This window comes from Gymnogyps californianus, chromosome Z, assembly GCF_018139145.2.
Source record: "Gymnogyps californianus isolate 813 chromosome Z, ASM1813914v2, whole genome shotgun sequence".
In the NCBI taxonomy this organism is placed as follows: Eukaryota; Metazoa; Chordata; class Aves; order Accipitriformes; family Cathartidae; genus Gymnogyps; species Gymnogyps californianus.
In genome coordinates this window covers 85113767-85133494 of record NC_059500.1, presented here as the reverse complement: position 1 = coordinate 85133494, position 19728 = coordinate 85113767, and the positions used below count along the sequence as shown (strand labels likewise).

Genomic DNA, 19728 nt, shown 5'->3' with positions numbered 1-19728 from the left:
CTGCAGCAGTGCTCTCCAAGCATCTCGTGTTAGCTCAGATAAGCAAGAAGCTACATGCCCCGTGGCAGAAGGTCTGTTGGAAGCCACTTGCCAATGGAGATGCATCCTACAACTTCAGTAGCTCACTTCCTCCTCCTCCTCTTAGCTCATTATCTTGAGCTCTGCAGAGAAACTACTTGCTGACTGTTGAATTCAGCTGTAACAATGCTAAGAAAAACTAATCAAAATGCATATATGTTTAAATACATATTTTTATGCATATCATTATCAACACAGGCAGCACTCTAACTGTTCCTCAGAAAGATGCAGTTTATTAAAGTGGTATAACCCCTTTGCTTGACAAAAATCTGTAAGACTTATGTAGTCATTACGGACTCTAAGAAAGGCAGCTGAGGAAAATCTCTCAAGGATACTGGAATACACTGTCCTGGTTTAACCCCAGCCAGCAACTAAGCACCACACAGCTGCTTCCCCCTCCCCCCTCCCAGTGGGATGGGGAGCAGGATTGGGAAAAAAAGGTAAAACTCGTGGGTTAAGAACAGTTTAATAACTAAAGTAAAATAAAATATAATACTAAATAATAATAATAATAATTGTAATGAAAAGGAATATAACAAAAAAAAGAGAGAAATAAAACCCAAGAAAAGACAAGTGATGCACAATGCAATTGTTCACCACCCGCTGACCGATGCCCGAGCAGCGATCCACCCCTCCCAGCCAACTCCCCCCGTTTATATACTGGGCATAACGTTCCATGGTATGGAATATCCCTTTGGCTAGTTCGGGTCAGCCGTCCTGGCCATGCTCCCTCCCAGCTTCTTGTGCCCCTGCTTGCTGGCAGAGCATGGGAAACTGAAAAATCCTTAACTTAAGATAAGCGCCACTTAGCAACAACCAAAATGTCAGCGTGTTATCAACATCATTCTCACACTAAATCCAAAACACAGCACTGTACCAGCTACTAAGAAGAGAATTAACTCTATCCCAGCCAAACCCAAGACATACACACAGATATTTCATAGAATACCTTCAAATAAATATATAACGGTTTTGAAAATTGTTTACACGGTCCACTTAATGGTTTTGTTGCTTTGTCTAACTTATTAACTCCTTTTCCTTGCACCAAGGCCTTCTGCACAGCTGAACTCAGCATGTGACTCTCTATAAAATATGAGTACACCATTGCAACTGATTAATTTACTCTTAATTAACTCATAATTCCTTTACTTAGTGGACAATATATAGTAGCCTGTCATGGTAAATGCTCATCATCAAGACTTCACTACTTCTGTAAAGCATATGGTTATAATCTATACTTATCAGACCTAAGATTATTTCATAATGCTGGTAATTCTGGTTTTATTGTGTATTTAATTGTAAAATTTTAAAATCCATTTATTCAAAAGCAAGTTTCTAGCCCTCATGCATTTAAAACTAGTAATTGGGATAAAATGAACATAAAGATTTAAGAAAAGAGACTAGACAAGTAACCAGTACTGCTCAACTCTCCTGCAGTATAATCAGAAGCTAACTCATCGCGTTCAGCACACGTGGCAGTAGAAGCCTTCCTATACCAAAGCAAGATGATTACCACACTTACGCACAGTGCTGCAGACTTGGACTTTAGTCTACCCTCTGCCTGAAGGATTTCAAGATCCTGTGAAAGGGCCACAATTACAAAGGCAGTTATCTAATAAATACAAAAATACATACACACATAATATGAAAATTACAAATAAAGTTCTTATAAGAATTAAAAAGAAAAAAATCCAGAGACCAAAGCATATCAAATCCATGTAAAACCACACAAACAAAGCCTTAATTGACACAGTTTTTAATGATTTGAGATACTAATTATTTGCACTTTGACTGTACATCTGTCCATAGGTGTCTTTTTACAGTTGTTATATACACTCAAAAAGAACTAGAAAGTCTTCCTAGTCTAAAACTTCCTCTAATTACATATACTGGAATTTAATTAACATTTAGCAATAGCAATGAACTAAGTAAAGGTCCACTTACACAGTATTTCATCCAAGTATGTTTAAGAGCAAAATTGCGTAGCAGAGGAAATACATTTGTCCTTTACCGAGAAATTCGGTTAGGCTAATTCCAAAATGGGAAAATATCTCAAAAGAATTCAGAGGTCTGCAGAGCTAAGATCATAAATTTATCCATAGAGAGCACAATGCATAAAGTTGCAACTGTCTTTCAACTGTATGCAGAAGGAGCAACTCCCATGCTCTACCAGAGCATGAGAATGAAATGGTTTCTTCTACATGGGGGACTCAAAATTACTGCTGCCCTTATGAAGGATCTCTCCCATTCTTCAAACTTTTAAAGGAATCTACGTTAAACAAAAAGGGACAAAAGACATGGCCAGTCTTGATAAACAAGTAAGCAAAGTTGTAACCTGGACATTTTATTCATCTATTCCTCACTACTCTAGTAGACCATTTTAAGATTCAGTATATAAACTATGTTTCCACCACAACTGCCGGGACTCTGAAGCCACATTCCTCCCTTTTTTTCCCCCTCCAAAAACCTTTCAGTAACTCCCTCCCTTAAGGATAAAACTCCATCTTTTATCCAAGATCAAAATCAACTGTCACCTTGGCTGCCAGAGAAGCTGTTAGTCTATTCCTTCTCTGGGCCAACACGATGCCTGTAAATACTTCAGAACAGGAAATGAGGCAAGTTCCTGGTTCCCTAGGAAATCACGATTTTCCAGGAACTGGAATTTCTTTGAGAATTGCTTTTGAAGTGCTGAGAGCAAAGCTCAGTGTCTCCAAAGAGACACACAAAGGTGTAAAAACCTAGCATCAGAGGGCTGCCATTAAGATGATCTTCAGAATTGAACTGAGAAACAGTCCACAGGGTGTGCAATCAAGGATACATTCCTCAGACTAAACAAAAAAAAAACATATTTAAAGAAACAACCTGCAAGACCTCCACCTCCTCAAACATCTTTGTCCAAAATACAATTTTTTTCATTTTTAGTTTCTAAATAGTAGAAACAAAATTCACCTCAAAACAGGGGAATGCTAACTTGAAGTATATATTACGAAGAACAATGGGCAGATGATACAATAAATTAAACGCCCCTAATTTTGTGGGTACTCATATAAAGAGTCAGTTCTTTGATTTATTGACTCTGTCCAAAGTACTATTTCATTTTCAGATGACAGTCTCCCTTTGTAACATTCCTTTTCCTTCCCATGGACTAGTTCCATTTCCTGCCTCTCCACCTGGCTGTCTGCTGATGTTTACCAGGAGAATGCCAGGAAAAGCCTATCACTTTTGTCATAAGATTTGCAACCTTTAGGGTGCTTGAATTACTTGAGAAAAGTTGTTAAAGAAAAGAAGTTTCTTTAAAAATTCAACCATTACTTTGCTTTCTGATTATTCAATGATAAAAGTAAGTAAAAAGGAAAAAATTCTGGATATGGCCAGTAGGAATTACACTGCTAGAGAGCCACGGAGCAGCGAGGTACAATGCTTCTGGATTCTGCTTTTTTGATGGTGGGTGATAGGATTTCTGGGAAGATACCACTGAGTCTTAAAAACTTAAGATAGCAGACTCTTTATATACTTACTTTGTGATTTCCATTAATCTCTTCGGTGACAACGTCCACCCCTATGTGTGCATCAATATCTTACTGAAACATAAGGTGCGAATTAACGTCTGGAGGATAAACCAAGATTGTTTTGTTTGTGTTCATGCTTTGTTCAAAGCATGTGTGCATGACTTTCTACATTCTTCTTTCATTGGAAACGCATCGCCTGAAATAAGTGCTTCCTATGAAGAGCACGAAGAAAATGGCACAGGTTTTAGCCAAAGGAAGACACCCCTTGGCTGTTCCACTGTCTTACTTTTCCCAGTTAGCCTTTTTACTCCAGTTCATCTGATAACACATTCCAGTGATGCACTCACTTGGGTAATTACGTCAAAACAAGAACCAGGCCATGAGAACTCTCTACTGACCGTGGAAGAAGCAAGCAGGACAAGAATTTGATGCTACACCCATGAGAAACAGTTAGGTCCTTGTAAACCTTTTGGGGCATTCACACCCTGGCTGTTAAGATGGAGAGCCTAAGGATGTTATCCAAAGATTTTTAAAAGGCTGATCTCCAGAAAAAGGGGAAAACTGCAAGATGTAGTGCATCCGGGAGCTTCTGCCCTATTATCAGGGATTCCAGAGACCATTTTGCAATACTGCTGTCTTACAGCAACTATTTGTGTACATGTGAGGAAAGCTCAAATATGCAATGACATAAATATCAACCAAAAAAATATCAGGGCTTAGGAGTAAATAGCTGCTTCTGAAGGATTAATAAAGGCAGTTTTGTTTTACTACATGGAATTTTTGTCACTCCTCCTCAAGCCCTGTATCTATACCCGTTCCAGGTGGAGGGACTCCAGCCATAGGAGGAAAAACAAACAAACCTACCCTTTCACGCACTCTGCCAAGGCAGGGCGGGGGGCGGAGCAGAGAAACACACAGAAGAAAACATTTTTTCTTGCTTTCTAAATATGATTTATGTTGTAGCTTGGGCTTTAGGACAGCTGCAGATGGGGCACAGTATTCTCCACAAGAAAGACCAAGCTACCTATAAATTGCTGCTGAAATTAAAAGGTACTTTTTGGTGTGAAGCTAAGCAATTGTGAACACTCATACCAGATTCGTTTTGGGGAAGTACAACATCCTAATGAAGAAAACAGAATCATCTGGCAGCGCCCAGACAGGTCACATCTCGAAACGGCTCAAAACTCTGACTTTTGTCTGTCAGGTACAAGAACAACTGCAAGCTTTCCAGGCCTAGCAATGACAAATAATCCTCCTCCCTTTCCAATACTTTTCCAATTAATATTCTCTACGCATGAAGGCTTCTAACTATCGTTTCTGGATCACAAGCATGGTGTTACATGCTTAACTTTTATTCTTTTATTTCATCATTAATCTTTAAAGAACTGACCAACTTTTCGTCCTTGACACTCACCCTCCTGCTCATCCACATCTTCATTGCTCAACCACAAGTCTAGTGACTCTATGCATTGCTTTAACTGTCTGTACTAGCCCCGTCTTTTCTGCCGTATTAAATTTAAATTCCTACCCTTTGCCTTCAAATCCCACATAACTGTCTGTACTTACAATATGTAACTCCATGCTTTTCTTCCAACAACTACTCAACACAAGCTTCCCTCAGCAGCAAGCCACTTTATTATTTAAGGAAATAGGAAAAACCCCAACTTTAATTTTCATCTACCTATGGAATTCATGTTCTTGTGACTACATTTCTTTACCTTCCCTAAACTCTTCCTACAGTTTTTACCTCCATTTGTACTATGTACAGTTGTGGACTGTTCACTCTTTAGGGCAGAGACCTTTTCTTTTTTATGTTCTTCAAAGAAAATCAGCGTTCTTTTCAGTACTGTGAAAACAGCAGCATTGAGACACCACTTTTCAGTGTCTACCACATGGTAATGTCTTGATTCTGGAAGAATAATTCTGGTATAACCATATATAACAATTATTCTGTTATAGTTAGACTGGTATAAATTCCCAGTTAGACACACTATTCCAGAACAAAATTCTGATAATCTGGTATAATTACTCCACTTCCAAACACGAGTAATGATGCCTAAATAATATCATGCTCATTCTGGAACAAAATGCCTACACAGGGAGTAATACCAGCCTAATCAGCATAAAAGCATATTTAATTTTTTCTTAGTTTCTGTATTGTTATGCCAAGAAATTTCATCAGGTATAGAATACTTAAGTGATTCAATCAGAATTACAGTAACATATATGCTAACATTAGGCAAACATCAGCCTAATACACAGATTATGAGCAGTCCATTAGTTATTCAACATATATTAGTAATTATGACTAACACTTCTGATTGTTTACTTTGAAAGCTAAGTAACTGAAAGAAAGACAAAAGCAATATGCTAATTCAACCACCAAACCTTCTTCAGGAAATGAGAACCACATCTCAAATCACAACTTGGTGTGGTTTGAAATACTCAGCAGGCAAGTAGGATACGCAAGAGGCCACTTTAACCACAACCAGCAATGTCTATCATATTCACATAAAATACAGGTTCCTTTTCACTTATCAAAGGTCCCATGAATTGTTACTGTTGCAAAACTCAGATTCCTGCTTCCAGAAATATAACTTCCATAACAGGCAGCATTTTGATTTCTTAGGATAAAGGTTTCATTTACCATCCATAGTATCAACAAGGTCATGCCAGTCCTTACGTAAACATCTTTGTGAAGTATGGGGTGTTTTACAGTTAAAATTCATACCAAGCAATCTGCTATTTCAACATTATACACCGTATCTATCTGCCTTAAAAAAAAAAAAAAAAAGGAAAATCCAATTTGTCTCCATGCACGAGCCTCAATGAGTAAGAGAAATCTGCATTTGCACTCTGGTTTTCTAAGAGAACATTCTACCAATTTTCTTCCTCCCTCCTCCCCCTCAAAAAAGCTTTGGAGGGTAAGTATTAGCCCAGTATTTCAAGTATTAAAACTTTTAGCTTTTTTTTTTTTTTTAACTCAGTGCAGTAACCTTGCTGTTGACAGTTTCAGAAGAATTTCAAGATTTATTCTTTACTAGCCCAAAAAAGTTTTCAACAGGCATTTCACAGAATCTCAGAATAGCTGAGGTTGAAACGGACCTCTGGAACTCCAACTTCTCTGCTCAAAGCAGGGTCAGCTATAGCAGGACCCTCAGGACGTTGTCCAGTCAGGTTTTGAGTATTTCCAAAGACGGAGACCCCAAAACCTCTCAAGGAAACAGGTTCCAGTGTTTCACCACCCTCGCAGTAAAAAAGATTTAAACCATTAATTAGCATTCAGACCTACTCACATTCACTTGCCTTACCACCCACTTATGATGATATCTAAATGCATTTTTAGAGCGCGCCATCAAACAGAAGCAAGCTATGGAAGCTTACCAAACCACTGCCGATACGCTGCTGATCCAGAGCACAATCCAGCTCACGCCATGGTCAGGTAGAACATTTTGGAATTGGGACAGGGTAAGAAGCTACACAAAGCTCAGCTAGTGGTTGTGATTTAGAAGGCTGTCTCTGCGGCCTGTTTCCACAGCAGACAGTACCAATTCACATTTGACTTCGATCCACTTTCATGCAAGCTGTACAATTAAGATGCTATAAACAAATCTGGATGCCTCAAGGAGGAAAAAAACTTGAATGCCCACCTTTCTCAACTATTAATCCAAAATATTATTCTGTATTATACACAAAAGACAGTATTATTTTAGAGTAATTGCTAAAATATTTTCAAAACGAGAAAAAATTATTTAACAAACCCGTTCCTCCACTCATTCTACTTTTATTCATCTAGTTCTAGAATACCACAGAAGCCTGTTAAATCCACACACTGGCTGCAAGAATTGTTTTAAACTAGCAAATGCTGAAAACAAACAAGCAATAAAACCACCAAAGTCAATGCATTACTAAGTGTATTCTGCTGATTTGAATAGAAGTGCAGTTTGGTTGTAATTGTTTACACTATTTTTAACTTTTCAATTAAGGAGTGTCTTCCATACAAATTTTGGGAGTTCAGAGTCACATACACCAGGAATGAAAGCAATGGTAGCAAATTACATTTGGGATGGCAGAAGATGGAAGTCATGGCAAAAATCACAAAGATAGGGAATAGCACTTGTATGATGCTGATGGTGTATTGCTATAACCTGGCACAGAGACAGACCTACAGTGCATGTGTATGCACACTGTCTTTTCCTGGGAAACAAAATAATCTGGGAGTCCCCAGAGGCCACGAGGATGATACTTATCTCCATGCACAGGATGCAGATGCAGTCGCAGCCAGACTAAAGCTTGAGAATTTATGTTGCCTTGTTTGCTGTTAATTCATAGAGGCAAAACTTTTCCCAATCGCTTTGCCCCTGGATTCAGGTTTAGAGCCTTAGGAATACAAGATCTCTGCAGAGGAGTCTCTTATTCAGTCTTTAATGTGAGGTATGGCAAAGTGCTATTTGTGCTTATTGCTTAGCTGAGTTTTGCAATTATGGATTACCAAGCCAAGTCAAACCAACAAGTAAGATATCCCCAAAAGGAGCCTGAGTTTTTTTACAACTGTAAGCATGTTACCACCGTTTTCAAAACATATCCATCCCTATAACTGATTATAAAAGAGCAGGCAATTGTCTTTGTACTCCTTTCTACTATATCCTGCACCTGATTATGGATTCTTCTTATCTGGCCTGTTAAAAGATGAGCTCTTTTCCCCCGCAATAGGTATAATTAAGTTAAGACAGTTCTTGAGAATTTTTGTTTATTTTCTTAAGCAAATTTCCACGGGGTTTTTTTGACAGTCAAAATAGAATTACTTGTAGCTTACGACTCCTTAGAAGCCTCATCTTATCGTCTAACTCCTCCATTTTTGAACTTTCTTATTTTTTTGCCAAACGGGTATCTTAAGTTCTCTTTGGGTAAGAGAAAACAGGAAGGGAAAGAGAAGGGGGAATCTTCTGAAGTCTGTCCATTTCCTCTTCTCACACCACCACTGAACTACCTCTAGCACATTTTAAAGAGAACCACATGCAACTGGTTCAAAGTTCACTATTATCAGCCTTTGGCTGGCAAAAAGAACAGGGATATTTCAACACATGAGCAAGGCATCTCCTTTCCCACACCATATGGAGCTGAACAGACCATCTCTATCTACAGCTGGCCAAATGAAAACTACCTGTATTCATCAAGAGATCCAGTTAAGGTTTTGGGCCTAGCAACTTCCTGAATCTCTCCTAAAATGGAGAAGAATTAATGAAAAGCAGGTAAATCCCCATTCTTTTTGCACTCTACTTAAAAATGAATTATAAAAATAGCTTAATTTTGTACTTCTATATGTAAAATGGGCTGGGACAGTAACACATGCATAACTTGGATGTACAACAATAATGAATGGAATTTTGAGATTCCCAATTTAATGCAAATTTGAATCACATTCTAAACAGCACTTGCTTCCTGCCTATTTCCTTTAATGTACTTTTTTTTAAGCGGATGGCAATTCTTGCTCAGAAACAGCATGAAGCAGCTGCAGACAATCTTGGCGAGAGCACTCCAAGTCAGGCAGGGCCCGCCTGTGCAACACCAGCAACAAACAGGCCCTAAAACATTAGGGTCAAGTTTTGGTTTTTTTTAAACATACATTCCCAGCAATCTGTATGCATATTTATATTTTAACACACATTCATACTTCTAAGAAAACCAAAGTTAGTTAATTCATTCAAAAGAGGCTTGGAAGTCGATAAATCATTACCCTTATTCTCAAGATCAAATACCTGAGACAAGCCTCAGTGCAAAATGAGATCATGACTGCTGATACAGAGGACCAACCCTCCAGCATTAAGCAGCATTTTCTGCTGGAAAGCTGGCCTACGTGCAAAATCAGAATCTCCTGGTGAAGAGCATTTACAAATATTATTAGACTAAAAAAAACAAAACTCACCAAGAACACTGTGGACTCCAGCATCTATTCAGGTTTCTCATCTTACAGCCTACAAAAATCCCTGCAAATTCAAAACCTCCTTTGCCAAAAAAAATTTCATAGTACAGATAGTGTTCAAAAATCCAAACAAAACAGATACACTGAATTTTGCGACAATTCAAGAACTTACAATTTAAAACTGCTTACTATTCTGGTAGACAGAAGAAAAAAAATCTAAAAGGTGCTCTCATATAACATATGAATTTTAGCTGACACTTGGAAAAGAACATGCATCATCAGCAGCAATAGATACTATTCCTACCATGCAACAAGAATTCATGTTTGCATGCATAATTTTGCTACAGATGTCTATAGTCAAATATAGAACCTCTGCATCCAAATTATGAAAAATATGAACAGAAATCAGCACAGTGATGTTAGGCATTTTGCTCCACCACACAAGCTATTTACTGCCCTATCAAATCTGAGAAACCACACATTGTAGCCGCATTAAAACCCACAAACCCATAATTTCAGGCTAAACATTAGCATGCTATTTTTACTTTTCTACAATTAATATCTAAATGCCTTACGTAATCTACTGCAGTCAGAAATAAAAAGGTTCCCTTGTATTGTCACTCTCTGATGCAGGCACCCTGCCTATCATCAGCCACCATACAACTTACCAATATCCACAACCTCTCAAGGCTTTTAAGACCGTCTACTTTATTCTGCTGAGGACAGAGGAAAAGACCCTCATTTCACACTAGAACAGAACATTTTCAATGTTTTGCCTCCATATTTATCTTGATTGTAGACTACCAAACCAGCTAACACAGCCAGGACTGGCCAGATTTTTTAAAAATCATACTGGTTAAGATTCTAGAGTTGCTGATTTCCTGTTATAGGAAGTAACAGTTCTAGCAAAAGAATCCCCAAGGCAAAATGTTTAGTGTTCCAATGTGTAAGCTCTAACAGCCTTTGTTCTTCCCTTTGCTATATTCATTACTGCTTTCTTCTCTCTCCCCCTCTCCCTCTCTCTGAATCCTTCAGCTTTCACTATAAGATACAAATGCCAGCTCAAATCTAAGTACACATTTATTTTTTAAATGAGAGAAAAAAAAAAAAATTCCTATCCATTATCCATTGCTTTGAGTTAAAAGTAGTCATCCCTCAGGAGCTGATGCACTGCCCATCCGGTTTCCTATTCTTATTTCATTACTGCACAATATTATAATTCATGCCACTAATAACCCACTGGAGCTCCATCAAACCTCTAAAATACATCTTTCCACTTGGCTGCTGCAAAATCCTCCCCGGGTTACAACAGTTTAAGAAACACCATCCATACTATTTATTTTACATGTTTTTTTCTATGTAGGCTATATTAAGTACATGTTTAACACTGAAGACCTTCAGAAGTAAGTATCGGGTTACTCAGATATGGCCAAACAAGCAGACTTTAAATAATTAGACAGCAAATTCTGAATGTGTAATGCTGTAATACAACACAGAACAGTTCACTGCCATGTGGTCCACAATTTATGATTGTCACTCAGAGGCCTATTCCGTATCACTACAGTGTGAAATAATCTATATCTGGATATAAGATATTTCAATGAAAACACTGCATTTAGCCACGATATCAGTAAGTCTTTACAAATAATAGCTTTAATCCTATTAAAACTGGAGGACGTTAATAGCATTTCTTTAGTAACACTTAAAACAATTGTCTCCATACTAATGTGCCAAGTGTGCAATCAGGAGCCAGATTTACTTTTCACACACATGTACCTTCATGCTATCGTTATATTCATACCCAAAACACCACATCTCACCTTGTGAACCTTGACCTTTGAAAGATTTTTTTAGCCAATGCTCAGTTACTGCCACAGATGCATTACCTCTGCAAATATGAAAGGGTTAAAGGCAGCCCCAATCAATAGGCCTACAAGGAAAAAAAAAAAAAAAAAGGGAAAACGAGTATGCCTTACAGCATCTTTGCAATGCTTTTATGCACAATTCTACAACAATATTGTTTCCTTTTGGCCTTACAGAAAGGCACAGCACCCCCCCCTTAACGTCTCCTAAAGAAGAAAACCACAAGACAGCACCCTGTAAATAAAACAGCATGCAAAGCAGCATTCTTCAGTCACAAGCATAACTACAATTACAAATCATTCAATCAATTTTATTTAGTTTAGTTTTAAAATAGACTGCATAACCAGTGTCCCACCCTTGCAAAGCAAAAATATTTTAATAAGGGTCATAAATCTCAGCTCTTGCCCATTCCTTAAGCATAAAAAGGCACGAAAAGCCAAAGTAATCTCAGTTACTGCAAATATGTACATATATATACAGAACCCTTTATGACTATATTTGCCACATACCAGTGCTGTGTGTCTAAAGTGTGCATTCACATACTGTTTTGGGATGGTATCTTTCTGCAAGCTCCTCTGCTTTTGGCTGCCATGAAGGGAGGAAGCTATCCCACTGTAGTAGCTCAGTGACTGCATTGTGTTCAGGAGCTGATCTGCCTCAAACCAGTTCCAGCCGGTTCTGGTCACCCTACATAAAAAGCTATGGCAACACTCGCTGAGTTGCCAACAAGTCCCTGAAAATCGCAGGGGCTCTTTTTTCTGTGGTGGCGGTGGGGACGGCCGCAGCCCTGTCCCCCTGCTCCCCTCGTGCCCGGCCCACGCAGCCCCCTTGCTCCCCAGTGCCGCCCCACACGCTCCCTTCCTCTCCTCCCCCACTTACCTCCCACAACCTGGCTGAAAGCTGTGAGTGTGTGCGTGCCTGTCTGTAGCTAACAAAGAGACCGCAATAAAAATCCTCACAGGATCTCTCTTGCAGCACCAGGCAGGCTCGGCCACAGCACTGGGAGACAGACTGCTAACCAAGGACCGCTCCCCCCTCTCTGCTCCCCACAGCACAAGGGGTGGCTGCTGATCAACGTCACATCTGCCCCCTCATGCCCACGGCCGTGGGGTGGCCGATCAGGATCTTCTCCCGTCCGCCCTCCCCACTCCTCGCTGCATCTGGGGCCGCTCAAATGGCATTTTCTCTTCCCTGCACAGCGTTACTACAAAGATTACCCACACACGCGCCTCCCTCCCCTCAAGAAATCCATTTCCGCAGCGGCGAGATGCCTGCAAAATAGTTCCTTTGCCCCCTCCTCGCAGCACCGAGTTGGCTGCTGAGCTGATTTTTTTGTTTTGTTTTGTTTTGTTTTTGCTATTCAACTACCCTTGAGGCACTGAAAAGAAGAAAGCTGCAGACCCACGCCTGACCAGCCCCCCCGCCTTCCCACACCCACAGCTGTGGGGGAGGCCAGGACACAGCTCTGCGCAGCCTGCACGGCTCCCACCCTGCAAAGATGGCTGCTGATTACAGCCGTTTGCTGGGTCCCACATCTCTCTCTGGGGCGATTCCTAATCAAGGTCACGGCTCCCTACGGTGCCAAAGTCCCTCCAGAGGAGGGCTCTGCACCCACCTTTGCCCACGGCAGCTTTGCTCCTAGCCCGCTCCCCCTTTTTTCTCTGCCACCCAGGGCCTTCCTCCTGCGTGGCTGACAGTCACCCCAAATCGAGACATTATTCACCCCGCTCCTGTTTTGGCTACTCACCCTTGCACTGGTACAACCAGTAACTACCTCCGCCTACGCGCCAAGCCCCATCCTCTCCGGGATCTGCCGTGAGATGGCTCTTCAGCAAGGCTTTCCTCCAAGCCAGCTGCCACGCTAGGCTACACCAACCAGCCCCTCTGCTCTCCGGGCTGCACCTGTAACTGTTAGCAGAGGTCTCGGGCACAACCCTTCACCCCCCCTTCCCCTGCGGAGAGAGCTGAGATCTGGCACTTTCTCCACATCCCTCATCCCCACCCCATTCTGGGGAAAACGACCATGTTCTTCCGCTGCCTCAGCCCCGTCTTCTCCGCACAGGCGGCTCCAGCCGGCCCTCCCTCAGCCCCTCAGCCCGGGTGGGCTGCTCCCGCCTCTGCGGGCCGCCGTGGCCCCGGGCACCTCGCTGACGGACCGCGGCCCCCTCCCCTCAGCGCGGCGCCCCCGCCCGCGCCCCCCCCCCCCCCCCCCCCGCCCCCCGCCGGGCCCGCTCGCTCCCCGGCCCGGGGTCGGCCCTACCCGAGCGGGCCCTGCCGAGCCCGGCCCGGCGCCGGGCCCCGGGCGGGAGGACCGGCCCCCGCTACGCGCGGGGGACGCCTGGCGAGGGGAGGCCGTGGCCCCTCCGGCGGCAGGGAGAGCGGCCGAGCGGGGGAAGGGGGGAGGCGGCGGGACGGCCACGTCCGAGCGATTCCCCCCCTCCGCCCCCCGCCGAGCCGGCCCGACGCCGCCGGCCCTGGCAGCCGCGGTGCTCGGGTGGCCGCGGGGCTCCGGCAGCCGCCGCCCTCGCAGCGCCGCCGCCCCGGAGCGGCCCGAGCCGCGCCGAGCCGAGCAGGCCCGGCAGGCCGCTCCGCCGCAGCCTGCCCGCGGCGCGGCGGGGCCTGCGCGCAGGCGAGGCGGGAGCCGGGCCGGGAGGACGGCGACCCCCACCGCATGCAAACTCCGCACCCCCATGCAAACACACCTGCTGCGGCCCCGCGGCCCGGCCGCGGCTGCGGCTGCTCCAGCCGGCGGCCTCAGGCGGGCATGGCTAAGGTCCGCGCTGCCTCGGCCGCCTGCGGAGCGGCCTGGCTAAGAGATGGTGGAACATAATGGCAGGGAGGCTCTGCCGGGACTGAGGAGAAGGTGGGGGTGGGGGTGCCTCGGCTTGCACAGATGGGGGAGACGCTCCCGTGTGATTCCGTGTGAAACGGCTCCCTGGAGTGTGCCGGGGGCGGGGAGGGCTGCCGCTGCCTCCGAGCGCTCCGCGGGCAGGCGCCGGGGCCGGGGCCGGCCAGGTCGCGGCCTCCCGCGGCCCGGAGGCGGGGGGGGGGGACGGGGGGACGGCTCTCCTCGCTCTGCCGCCGGCGCCCGCCGAGCCCAGGGCGGCCGGGGAATCCCGCCCCGAAAGGGAACGAGCGGTGCCGGCGGGCGCTCGGGCAGGGCAGCGCCGGCGGGCCGGTTCCGATCCCTCCCCCGGGTCTTCACCGCGGCCCTGCCGGCAGGGACGGGGCAGGCCCGCTACGACGACGCCGGTGGCCCCGGGCGCGGCGGTGCCGGCGGGAGGCCCTGCCCGGCCGGCTCGGAGCCGCGGGGTCCTGCGCCTGGGGGCCCGCCGGGCCGGGCCGGCAGCTCCGCCGCGCTCTCCCCGGTTGTGAAAGGGTCTCCCTTCCCCTGAGCGCGTCAGGCCTCGGAGGGCAGAGCCCCCGCAGCGCGGAAGGCAGCTCTGCTGCCCGGCGGCGGCGGGGCGGGGGCGGGGGGAGAAGTGCCTCCCGCCGCCCCCCGTCACCCGTGTTTCGGTCCCAGGTCGACACAGGACGGCAGAAATGACCGGCTGTCAACGCGGGCGTTCCCTTTGCTTCACAAGCGTGGCTCTGCAGCGCGGCTCCCCCGGCGGCGGAGGGGTCAGGAGCCTGCGCGGCCTCGGCCGGGGAGGCGGCGGGGCCCGGCGGCCCGGGCTGCGGCGGGGCCCGGCCGCCGCCTTCCCTCCGGCAGGCTGCGGGGCCCCGAGCCATCTCCGCGCACCGCAGCGCCTCGCAGAATCGCAGCCTAGAGCTTTGTCCTGTGTTGACGCTATCGTACCTCACACACGCACACACAAAAGATTAACATGAAATTAGTAGGTCCTTCCTGGAGGTGGTTTGGCGGTTTCGGCTGTTGCCTCCCATGACACGCCGCGTTCGGCGACAGGCTTTTGTTTGCTGCGAAGCAACCTGGAGTTGATGCCACCGTTATAAATTTTAATATGAAATTTCCTCCCTTTCTGTCATGGGACAGCATATTTTACAAGTGTGCAGCGTGATTTCCAGAATTTAAAGTTCCGCGTGTGAATCGCTTTATTGGATCATATTAATGGCTTTAAATGTGTAACGCCCATCTCAAGTTTATGCTATAAGCTTGTTTTTTTAGAGACTATATAGACAATAAATAGATACTCCGGTTGAAATAATGATGTTCTATTAACATGTCTTACCAGCCTGTTGTAAGGCAGCAAAGTCGCAAAGGCCTACTGCGTTATTAACGCAGCTCCTGATGGGGGATGCCCCGCCAGAAGCTGTGCTTACAGGTATTGATCGGGCAGGCTCATACCCTGGCTGCTCGCACCCCAGCACACGGGACTGCACCAGGGGCAAATTCGAACTTGTTCCAGTTAACCAAAACAACGGCAAACTGCTCCGCTGCCAGCTGTGGCAATCAGTGAGTCTGACAAGTTTATAGAATTTGAATGTAATAAGTTGATTTGGTAATTTATACAAAAAATAAATGGATTTGTGTTCTGCACTAGTTTTAATGTTCAAGATGGGCCATGAAATTCAGCTCGCGCTAGCCTAGGGCTCATCCTGCAAGTGACTTGTAGAATTAGGCCGTAATATTTATAACACCCTATTTCTTCCCAATTAACTAGTAAACTGATCTGATAAAAAAGTGAAAACTACAGTCTGTTTTCTTACATTGCATTTCTGCGGTCGGCTTGCATAATAATATAAAGAAGATGGCAGCTGCTACTACTACTTTTGTATTAATATCTGAAATGTTAATTGATTTCACAGTTTATACATGGCGTAAAGGTCCTTGTGCATGCTGTCTTTCAGACAGATTTATTTGTTTTCCTTCCAGCCAGGTGTCCTTGACATCTCCATGGCAGAAAAAGTCTGTCAAAAACTAAAATGAAGAGAATTTTAAGTATCGTTCACAAGTGGTGCCAGCCTGACAGCTCTTCTCCAATGGCTTTTTAGTTCAAGCACACAAAATAACAGGCAGTTGCAATGCAAGTGTCCCTACAGTGTCACTTCTGCTTTGTGAGGCGTCAGTAGGTTGTTTAGCACGTTGACCTTACACCTTAGATCTGAGGTTCAGTCCTTAAGTCACCTCCAGAGTGTTGTGACTCTGCGGGTCAAGCTGTTTCGGTTAGCTGCTGGGGAGGCAACGGGTGGTTTTAGGTTACTCTGGCATTTCCAGAGGTGGGAACTGGAGTCCCTCGCTTTATCCTGTCTCAGCAGCTGGGTCTCTACAGGGATGTAATTTACGTAGTGAATTGGGAGAGTTTCGGTTCCCCACAGCTGCTGAAACTTCACCCTTGAAGTTTCCGTCTGAAAGTACTTCCTTACCATGTTGCAGCCAGCTAGAAGCGCCATACCATGGCCCCCCTCTCCGTGGGGAAGGAGAAGACCCCGAGGGTGGCTTGGAAAGGAGGGTGGTCTGGAAGAGCCCGTGCCACCAGCAGCGAGGTGCTCTGGCTGCAAGCAGTTGCTGGCAGCACACAGAGTTGACAATCCAGATTAGACTAGGACTCGCTCTTCTGTATCAGATGACGAGTGACCAAAATAGAGGTCCCATTCACGCCCCCACAGACACTATGCCATATAATCCTTAGAACCAGTGGCAGAAGAAATTACTGGTTTTTGAGATGATTCTGTTTTCTCCACTGGCTTTGCGGTGGCCAGGAGCAAAGCCTCTGACACCGCTGTCCTCGCGGTGGAGAGTCTCAGTCAAGACAAACGAAACCACCAGTGTATTCCTTCCACTGCGACTGCAGAACAGCACTGAGGTGGGATCTCCTGGTCACCTGTGCTGACGGAGCAGTGAACTTTGCTGTCGGGTCGCGTGCCATGTATTTAATTCTCCAGGAACTGCGAATCTTTAACCCCACCTTTTCTTTTTGCTGAAGAAAGAGCTCCAGTACAGCCCGCTATTACTTCTCAGCTGTCAGCAAGGAGTGCTGCCAATTCAAAACATTCTCCCTTTGATGCTGCAGGGAATGCTGAACTTGTGTGCAATAATAACTTCTTAATTACTTAACTTCTTCAGGGTTTTAAGGCTCTTGAAATCCAGAACTCTAAAACGTGGTGTATTCATCCCACACTTCCTGTATAGGAATCAGTTTTAACTGTATCAAATATAAATAGCTACAAACATAGCTTTTACACGTTAAAAATGTGCTGGGGCCAAAGAGGATTTTGCAGGTGGATTCACACAATTAAAAAAAAAGGTCAATTTACATTTTATTTTTTAATGTCAGAATAAATGATGCCCTTTTTGTCTTCTCCCAATTTTGTTTGTTGTTTTTACTCAATAACAAAACATTTCCTTCCTGGCTAGTGAAACATTCTTAGCTTAAGCAAGAAGGGTAAAATACAGATTCCATATTTCCAATCCTAAATTTCTTTTTTAGACTAATAGCTTTATAATTTTTAGCAAAAACTTAATACTATCTGTTACTTCAGTTGCTTTTTTAGGTTTTCACCTTAAAATTTCCTGTATCATATTATCCATAAAAGCAGAGCAGAAGCCTGCATTTCTTGTTTTAGAATACTTACATTTTTCTTTTTATCACTGTTTAGAATGCGATGGTACTTTTCTTTAATCACTATATTTAAACATTCAGTATTAAAAAAAACAGCTAACAACTAAACTTCCCCTTTTCAGATGCTCCTATTACTATTCTCTAGATATTTTCTTGGCAAAAAAAAAGCAATTTCCTTTCCTGGTTATTAAAATAAGTCTGCTATTATATTTTGGACTAAAAGCTCTAGGATTGCTTTTAGAAAGATGAGATTTATTAAAAGAAAGGGATCTCATATGAGATAAGATGAAGGACTTTGGGAGGGAGAAATCTGTAGCCAGACTCGAAATACATCTTAACTACTATTGAGGTCAAGTAAAAATTAAAATCTAGGATGATTTTGAATGGAAAATGTCTCTCATCCTAGTAAATAGACAAATATATGACAGACACACACAAACTTGCATCCACATCTGTAGACTCTAAATTATAAATTTCTTCTGTTAAGATAGCTTCTGGCCTAACAGCACATTAAAACCTACATTTGTCATGCGACATGTTTATCGAAGTGCTGTAGCGTTGTGGCACCTGGCCATCTGGTAGACTCCAGAGCGCTGATTTATAGCCAAGGCTCGACCCACAGGCAGACGGGGGAGTTGAAATTCACCTAATTCTCACTCTAGGTGCCTGGATCTAATCTGCAATTCGCCACACTCCACACAACCACCAGCCAGCCTTTGGGGGTTGCATTAAGCCCTATCTCGTGCCTGCGCCACGGCACTGCTCAGAAGCGGCACTGGTCTGCATCTGGGCCGAAGGGGCTGGTCTGGCTGGCTCTGGTGCAGCAGGGGCGACAGCAGCGTCGGAAGAGACCTTCTCCCCATTGCTTCGTGGTTAGGTTATTCCCAGGATTTGGGGGAGTCAGGTTTGCTCCTGTGCAATCTCCGAACCTTCATTTCCTGCCTCCTACAACGTGCTCAGCTGGAAGGATGTTCTGGTAGATGGTGCTTTGCTTCTGTGCTGGTAATCCTGTGTCGAATAGAGAGCAAGGAGAGAAAGAAACCAGACCCCGCCACCAGCAGCGCGAGCGAGGCGTGGGTCTGGGTCCCTCCTGCTGAGTGCTTGAGATCTGTGGTGAAACCCCTGTTAATCGAGGCTGGACATCGCGAGCCAGTGACCCCCTGTGCTGCAAGGAAAGGTTTGCTGCTCCATGGAGGATGGAGCCTGACTGGTCGTCCAAAAGTAAATGAACAAACTGAGGACTGATGACTTGTTTTTTAGCTTTCATTTTTTAAAACCAAAATAATTAAAATGTGTGCCAATTCTACTGGACTTCTGAAGCATAGTTTGGTAATCCTTGTCCAGAATATTCTGCAGAAGCAATGCAGTTTGCATTTTCCACTGAGATTAGCTCAGAAAAAGAGCATGGAATTGTTGTCAGTAACAGCAAAACTACAGTGATAGAAAATGTGTGCAGATCGTGTACAGATGTATTCTAACTCCTAAGCCTTGAAGTACAAGCTATGGTCTGATGAGAGAGGTCTTACTATTTAATAAATATGATTTACAAGTTGGTTTTAAATTTGGTGGGTAGTGAAATGACTTTTACTCCACTCATTAGAGGTTAATGAAGAACATACTTATGTAAATGTATGAATAGCTGCTTAATTTAGGAAGCAAGAGGACTTTTAATCTGCAAATTGTCCAACTCTGTGATAATTTTGTGGCAATGCCTATGTTGCGACATAAAAATTAGAGCCATTTTTCCATCGGAGAAGACAAATCACTGGATCCATTGTTGGTCTCTTCTAGGGTCTGGTTACACTGTGAAAACTACCAAGCATGACCATTCGGG

The 19728-nt window shown here is 44.4% G+C and overlaps 1 protein-coding gene across 2 annotated transcripts in view; it reads right to left on the bottom strand.

Annotated features, from left to right (window-relative positions):
- ZNF532 (zinc finger protein 532) overlaps positions 1-13309 on the bottom strand; it is a 49069-nt gene extending 35760 nt beyond the window's left edge. The window contains exon 1 of one of the 2 annotated variants that reach the window (XM_050912733.1): positions 13121-13309. The gene's annotated coding sequence lies outside the window, so the exon portion shown is untranslated. Of the gene's footprint in view, positions 1-11330; positions 11410-13120 lie in introns of those variants that run through there. The other variant, XM_050912734.1, reaches the window with a different exon arrangement.
- Positions 13310-19728: the final 6419 nt, after the last annotated feature.